Here is an 8,701-nt window from a genome sequence, read left to right on the forward strand (position 1 = left end):
TCAGTCGTGTCCGACTCTTTGCGACCCCCATGAATCGCAGCACACCAGGCTTCCCTGTCCATCACCAACTCCCGGAGTTCACTCAGACTCACATCCATCGAGATGGTGATGCCATCCAGCCATCTCATCCTCTGTCGTCCCCTCCTCCTCCTGCCCCCAATCCCTCCCAGCATCAGGGTCTTTTCCAATGAGTCAACGCTTCGCATGAGGTGGCCAAAGTACTGGAGTTTCAGCTTCAGCATCAGTCCCTCCAATGAACACCCAGGACTGATCTCCTTTAGGATGGACTGGTTGGATCTCCTTGCAGTCCAAGGGACTCTCAAGAGTCTTCTTCAACACCACAGTTCAAAAGCATCAATTCTTTGGTGCTCAGCTTTCTTCACAGTCCAACTCTCACATCCATACATGACCACTGGAAAAACCATAGCCTTGACTAGATGGACCTTAGTTGGCAAAGTAATATCTCTGCTTTTAAATATGCTATCTAGGTTGGTCATAACTTTCCTTCCAAGGAGTAAGCGCCTTTTAATTTCATGGCTGCAATCACCATCTACAGTGATTTTGGAGCCCAGAAAAATAAAGTCTGACACTGTTTCCCCATCTATTTCCCATGAAGTGATGAGACCAGATGCCATGATCTTCATTTTATGAATGTTGAGATTTAAGGCAACTTTTTCATTCTCCTCTTTCACTTTCATCAAGAGGCTTTTTAGTTCCTCTTCACTTTCTGCCATAAGGGTGGTGTCATCTGCATATCTGAGGTTGTTGATATTTCTCCCATCAATCTTGATTCCAGCTTGTGCTTCTTCCAGCCCAGCGTTTCTCATGATGTACTCTGTGTATAAGTTAAATAAGCAGGGTGACAAAATACAGCCTTGACGTACTCCTTTCCTATTTGGAACCAGTCTGTTGTTCCATGTCCAGTTCTAACTGTTGCTTCCTGACCTGCATACAAATTTCTCAAGAGGCAGATCAGGTGGTCTGGTATTCCCGTCTCTTTCAGAATTTTCCACAGTTGATTGTGATCCACACAGTCAAAGGCTTTGGCATAGTCAATAAAGCAGAAATAGGTGTTTTTCTGGAACTCTTGCTTTTTCAGTGATCCAGTGGATGTTGGCAATTTGATCTCTGATTCCTCTGCCTTTTCTAAAACCAGCCTGAACATCTGGAATTTCACGGTTTACATACTGCTGAAGCCTGGCTTGGAGAATTTTGAGCATTAGTTTACTAGCATGTAAGATGAGTGCAATTGTGCAGTAGTTTGAGCATTCTTTGGCATTGCCTTTCTTTGCGATTGGAATGAAAACTGACCTTTTCCAGTCCTGTGGCCACTGCTGAGTTTTCCAAATTTGCTGGCATGTTGAGTGCAGCACTTTCACAGCATCATCTTTCGGGATTTGAAATAGCTCCACTGGAATTCCATCACCTCCACTAGCTTTGTTCGTAGTGATGCTTCCTAAGGCCACTTGACTTCACATTTCAGTATGTCTGGCCCTAGGTGAGTGATCACACCATCGTGATAATCTTGATCATGAAGCTCTTTTTTGTACAGTTCTGTGTATTCTTGCCACTTCTTCTTAATATCTTCTGCTTCTGTTAGGTCCATACCATTTCTCTCCTTTATTGAGCCCATCTTCACATGAAATGTTCCCTTGGTATCTCTAATTTTCTTGAAGAGATCTCTAGTCTTTCCCGTTCTATTATTTTCCTCTATTTCTTTGCATTGATCACTGAGGAAGGCTTTCTTATCTCTCCTTGCTATTCTTTGTAACTCTTCAGATGCTTATATCTTTCCTTTTCTCATTTGCTTTTCACTTCTCTTCTTTTCACAGCTATTTGTAAGGCCTCTTCAGACAGCCATTTTGCTTTTTTGCATTTCTTTTCCATGGGGATGGTCTTGATCCCTGTCTCCTGTACAATGTTATGAACATCCGTTCATAGTTCATCAGGTACTCTGTCTATCAGATCTAATGATTACAAACAGTATATCTCAGCCAGAGACGTGCTGCTCAGATCACATTGTCCCTGGCTAGTCTTGGGCCAATGTTATCTCAAAATGCATGTTATAGGAGAACATCCAGGTAAAACCACAGCCTTGAGCTCTGGGTTAACCCTTTCTTTCTGGCTAATCTCATGCTGAGGTCATCCGAGAATATATGTTATGGGAAAAGGTCTAGACAAAATTTTCACAAACTTGAGGCATTCCTTTTATTTATCTTCAGCAGCTATCAGAAAAAGTAGACAATACTCTACTTAAACTAATGAGACAGGTGATCTTTCTACCCCTTCTGATGTCTATGTCAGAAGCTTTTTCTGTTATTTTTACTTTAATGAAATCTCTATTACAAAAAGCTCTGGGAGACTGAGACCATGTCTTTGATCCCAGAGTTAAATCTTCTCCTTCAAAGCCCACACATCCAGAAATACCATTCACCAAACACCATAAGCTAAGCTACCAGCGAGGGGCTTTCTGAGTGTATGGAAAATTTTCCTCTTTCACAGCTCCCTCTTAGAGGCATATGTCCCATCCCAATTCTTTTGTCTCTTTTTCACTTATTTCTTTCGTGCTACCCCATTGGGTGGAGATTAGCTTGCATTTTTGGAAGTCTGAGATCTTCTGCCAGCATTCAGTAGGTGTTCTTTAGGAGGTCTTCCACATGCAGATGTGTTTTTGATGTATTTGTTGTGAGGAAGTTGATCTCCACGTCTTACTCCTCTGCTATCTTGAAGACTCCCCATCAAGTGTTTTATGTTCTAGAACTTTAGGTTCAATTTACCATGCCTTCAAAGGGTTGAACAAGGCATTCAACAATGGCCCTCTTTCTGAACACATAGTTTATACCCAGAGCAAAAATCTCTATTACTATTTTTACTAGCCCCTGGATATTAGCTCCCAGTTTTTATTTCATATTGTGCAGACTCAGTTAACCCTGTTGATTCTTTTAGTATGTTTAATCAAGACTGTCTGAGGGACAGATTTATATGCCCTGTCTTATAATTCCAGGCAGGGGAAGCATTCCCCAATGAGATATAATGTCTATTCCATGATAAAATTGGGTGAAATAGATGTAATCATTTTATTCAAAGCCAGTTTCAATATGGGCTTCCTGGTGGCACAGTGGGAAAGACTCTGCCTGCCAATACAGGAGACACAAGAGATGCCTGGGCTGGGGAAATCCCATTGAGAAGGAAATGGCTACCTACTCCAGTATTCTTGCCTGGAAAATTCCATGAACAGAGGAGCCTGGTAGGCTACAATGGGGTCACAAAGAGTTGGACATGACTGAATGACTAAGCAGAACTTTCATCTCAGTCTTGTCAACTTTTATACCTTTAGTTTTCATTAAGAGCCTATCAACAAGCTTTGGTCCCACAAGAAGTCCTAGAAGCTTTCCTTTTTATCCCCCAGCCATTTTATCTATTTTTATACAAAGGCTTTGGGTTCCTCAAGTGAGGGATTGAATCAAGGGACTCAGGCCCTTTTGTCAATCTTTAATTTGATTAACACAATTTTGTAAATCAATTATAGTTCAATTAAAAATTTTCCATCTTTTGGGAAGAAGTCTATAGACTTTCTCTCATCTTTTTTTTTCTGTTAATCACTCTAGTTAGCATTAATTGACCAATGATGTTTTTAAAATTTTTATTATAGTTAATTTACCATGTTATTTTATTTTCAAGTGTACAACAAAGTGAATCAATTATATGTATAAACAATTCCACTCTTTTTTAAAAGATTCTTTTCCTATGTAGGCCATTACAGAGTACTGAATAGAGTTCCCTGTGCTATATGGCAGGTTATTGTTAGTTATATATTTTATATATAGTAGTGTGTATATGTCAGTCTCAAACTCACAATTTATCCCTCCCCCCAGCTTATCACCTGGTAACCACAAGATTGCTTGCTACATCTGTGTCTCTGCTTCTGTTTTGTAAGTAAGTTTATTTGTACTCCCCTTTTTTAAGATTCCATATATAAGCAATATCATATGATATTAGCCTTTCTCTGTCTGACTTACTTCACTCAGTATGAAAATCTCTAGGTCCATTTATGTTGATGCAAATGGCATTATTTTGTTCTTTTTATTACTGAGTAATATTCTATTGCATGTACCGCATCTTCTTTTTATTCTCCACATCCTCTCCGGCATTTTTTGTGTATAGAGTTTTTGATGGTGGCCATTTTATCCTGTGTGAGGTGATACCTTATTGGAGTTTTGATTTGCATTTCTCTAATAATGAGTGATGTTGAGCATCTTTTCATGTGCTTTTTGGTCATCCATATGTCTTCTTTGGAGAAATGTCTATTTAGATCTTCCCTCATTTTTTGATTGGATTTTTTTAATATTGAGCCACATGAGCTGTAATTAACCAATGTTTCAATTAGCATCTGTAAGACACATTAAGGTGAAACCAAAACCACAAGTAAGGCATCCCAAACAATTTTTTCCTTGTTATTTTTGTTTGTTTTAGCCTAAGGTAGTTCTTGGTTAGTCAAGTATGCATGTGAAAGTTGGACCATAAAGAAGGCAGAGTGCCAAAGAATTGAAGCTTTTTAACTGTGTTGCTGGAGAAGATTCTTTAGAGTCTGTTGGACAGCAAGGAGATCAAGCCAGTCAGTCCTAAAGGAAATCAACCCTGAATACTCATTGGAAGAACTGATGCTGAAGCTGAAGCTCCAATAATTTGGCCACCTGATATGAACAGTTGACTCACTGGAAGACCCTGATGCTGGGAAAGATTGAAGGCAGCAGGAGAAGAGGGCAGCAGAGGATAAGATAGTTGGATGGCATCACTGATTCAATGAACATGAACTTGGGCAAACTCTGGGAGATGGTGAGGGACAAGGAGGCCTGGTGTGCTGTGCTGTCCATGGGATCACAAAGAGTCAGAAACGACTTGGAAACTGAACAATGACAGCAAGGTAGTTCTTAAGTTAGCTCTTACATATTTTTTATACACTTTCTAATTTGTTTTTATTTTTAAAATAGATACCAATAAAACAGAAAACTCTTTAAAAATTTACCAGTTTAAAAGTTTCTCCAATTTAAAGAATCCATCATCTGCCCATTGACAAATAGTATCTTAATATTGACTCAAACCAGTAAGACATGAGGGGCATCCAAACAAAAGAGTGCAAAGGAAAATCTAGAAAGTTTACTTCTCAAAACAGTCTTAGAAAGAAAAAGTCTCATTGTACAGGCAGATGCATGAAGGTGAAGTTGTCAAAGGCCTCAGAGAGTTGTCACAGCCAGCCAAAGACTGCTCATAATCTCAGTCTGTTTGCCTTGCTGCCAAAAATGCACAATATGTACCGTCTGCATTGCAGTGACAAAGCTTTTCATAGGAAGATAAGTTAGATCTTCTACTGATCAGTTAGAACATCTACATCTAAAGGAAGATCAGTTAGAACATCTGATCAGCTAGACATCTACATCTAAAAGACATACAGAGAGAAGTTCAAGTTCCCTGTAGAAGGGCTTTTGCTCTTTTAAGGTCAAAATTCTGAAAAGACATTTTATCAAACTGGATTTTTTCTAGCTGAACAAGCAAGAAAATTTTAAAAAGTAATTTTAGTATGTCAAAGGAATCCTAATTAAGCTATTTTTAGGTGAGATTTACTTTAATTCTCAGTTAAGCAAGTTATTGTAAGTATAAATTCTTTATGTAACATAATAAAATATTCCCAGTGTCTCTGGGATGATGATAACCCACTGATGATAACCCACTTGGTGTCTTTCAAATGAGCAAAATCTTCCCAGCATATTTTGGCTGAGGATTCCCAACTCAGAGGTACTCAAGTACTTCTTCTTGAAACTACGTTTCAAGGAAAATCTACTCATCCAGTGAGGAGTTTAATAATATTGAATAAAACTTAGGATCACCAGCCAATAACAGGAGATCCAAGGTCCAAGGGAAACTCACCCAAATTAATTTGGACTCTCCAAGGAGGTGAGCAGGCACAAGAGGGCTTCTGCTGGTACCAAAGCTTTGATTCCTCATAGAGTTCAGATGAAAGAGAGAAATCTGCTTGTTTCCCTTTGTGGTTGCCAAAACTGATGACTGAAAAAAAAAAAAAAAGCACCTAGAAGTTGAGAATTATGTTTTATTTAATGGCTTCCTGAATACTACAGCTCAGGATAAAGCCTCTCAGATAGTTCTAAGAAACTATTCCAAAGGGATAAGGGAGGAGCCAAGTAATATAGGATTTTTTTTTTTGCTGAAAAAAAAATGTAGTAAAACATTCAAAGATTGTTGCTAATCACAATATATACATCTCAAGTTAATGATTTTTTTTTTTTTTTTTTGCCTTTCCAAAGATGGTAAGATGCAGGAGTCTGGGTTCACATCTTAACTATCTAGGGCCAGTATCCTCTTTATCTCCATCTTGAATGCCCCTCAGAGTATACTATCAGGGGCAGCTCAGTGACTGATGGCTTGATGGCCAAAATATCTTTTGTTCAAGGGAATGGAAGGCAACATTTTTTGTTTATTGAAGTGACAGGCAACAGTTTTTGTCCACACAGAGAATGCTCTGTTTTTCAAACAAAAGTTTCAAAAGAGTTTCAAAATGGAAGATGAATTCCTATGTAAGTAAATCTAACAAGGAAGACATTTTATTGATAGCAGTACAGTTTAAAGAAAGAAATGCATAGGTTAGAAATTGATTTTATTGAAAGTTCAAATTTCAATACATCAGCATATTTATTTTTGGAAAACATTTTTGCTTTGTTGAGATAGCACTAATACCTGGACCTAAAGTAGTATAACTTTCTTCTTCTTAAATCACACTCTTAAAACCAAGATTGTGGGAATCTACTGACATGGGTTCAAATGCCAATTCTGCTTCTCACTCATAATGGGAGCTTGAGTAAATCATTCCACCTTTCTAAGCCTCAATTACCTCACGTGTAAAACTAGGTAATGAAACCTGGTTTGGTAGAGTCAATAAGGTTTGAAAGTATATTGAAGTCTTTGAATATTGTGAAGTTTACAGACATAAAGGGAAACCTAAAATTAAGGAATTCTTAAATCCATGTTTAGAATCCATAAAATTTGCAAAACCCTAGAATGAAAAGTAGCAAAAATTTAGTGAAAAGTAGAAAAATTTTAATCTAAATAAGAGGACAGGATACATCAGAATCAGGATTAGAAAAATATTTATGATTCGGGTTGGGGTTGCAACAAGACAAATATTCAGGTAGAGGTTACAATAATACAAATATTCAGATATTTTTTTTCCCTAAGTATCAGTACCAATACATGTAGTACAAATACATACCCCTTAGTACAGATATATTTATCTATATATACATATATATGAATTCAGTTCAGTTCAGTTCAGTCACTCAGTCATGTCTGACTCTTTGAGGTACCATGGACTGCAGCACACCAGGCTTCCCTGTCCATCACCAACTCCCAGAGCCTGATCAAACTCATGTCCACTGAGTCGGTGATGCCATCCAACCATCTCATGCTATGTCATCCCCTTCTCCTGCCTTCAGTCTTTCCCAGCATCAGGGTCATTTCCAATGAGTCAGTTCTTCACATCAGTTGGCCAACGTATTCAGCTTCAGCATCACCTCTTACAATTAATATTCAGGACTGATTTCCTTTAGAAGTGACTGGTTTGATCTCCTTGCAGTGAAAGGGACTCTCAAGAGTCTTCTCCAACACCATAGTTCAAAACCATCAATTCTCTAGCGCTCAGCTTCCTTTATAGCCCAACTCTCGCATCCATACATGGCTACTGGAAAAACCATAGTTTTGACTAGATGGACCTTTGTTGGCAAAGTAATGTCTCTGCTTTTTAATATGCCGTTTAGGTTGGTCACAGCTTTTCTTCCAAGAGAAAGCGTCTTTTAATTTCATGGCTGCAGTCACTGTCTGCAGTGATTTTGGAGGTCCCCAAAATAAAGTCTCTCACTGTTTCCATTGTTTCCCTAACAATTTGCCATCAAGTCATGGGACCAGATGCCATGATCTTAGTTTTCTGAATGTCGAGTTTTACTCCAACTTTTTCACTCTCTTTCACTTTCATCAAGACTGTCTTTAGTTCTTCTTCACTTTCTCCCATAAGGGTGGTGTCATCTGTGTATCTAAGGTTATTGATACTTCTCCTGGCAATCTTGATTCCAGCTTGTTCTTCATCCAGCCTGCCATTTCACATGATGTACTCTGCATATAAGTTAAATAAGCAGGGTGATAATATACAGCCTTGACATACTCCTTTTCTGATTTAGAACCAGTCTGTTGTCCCATGTCTAGTTCTAATTGTTGCTTCTTGACCTGCATACAGATTTGTCAAGAGGCAGGTAAGGTGATCTTGTATTCCCATCTCTTTAAGGATTTTCCAGTTTGTTGTGATCCACAAAGTCAAAGGCTTTTGCATAGTCAATAAAGCAGAAAGAGATGTTTTTCTGGAACTCTCTTGCTTTTTCGATGATCCAACAGATGGTGGCAATTTGATCTCTGCTTCTTCTGCTGTGGCTGCTGCTGCTAAGTCGCTTCAGTCGTGTCCGACTCTGTGCGACCCCAGAGACAGCAGCCCACCAGGCTCCCCCGTCCCTGGTATTCTCCAGGCAAGAACACTGGAGTGGGTTGCCATTTTCTTCTCCAATGCATGAAAGTGAAAGGTGAAAGTGAAGTCACTCAGTCGTGTCCAACTCTTAGCGACCCCATGGACTGCAGCTTACCAGGC

At 38.9% G+C, this 8,701-nt stretch overlaps 1 long non-coding RNA gene across 1 annotated transcript in view; it reads right to left on the reverse strand.

The window, feature by feature from the left end:
- Window positions 1-7,401, reverse strand: part of LOC123331750 — a 47,503-nt gene extending 40,102 nt beyond the window's left edge. Inside the window, exon 1 of the long non-coding RNA XR_006548505.2 lies at window positions 5,926-7,401. This is a non-coding gene — a long non-coding RNA (uncharacterized LOC123331750). The remainder of the gene's footprint in view (window positions 1-5,925) is intronic.
- Window positions 7,402-8,701: the final 1,300 nt, after the last annotated feature.

This window comes from Bubalus bubalis, chromosome X (assembly GCF_019923935.1).
Source record: "Bubalus bubalis isolate 160015118507 breed Murrah chromosome X, NDDB_SH_1, whole genome shotgun sequence".
Classification (NCBI taxonomy): Eukaryota; Metazoa; Chordata; class Mammalia; order Artiodactyla; family Bovidae; genus Bubalus; species Bubalus bubalis.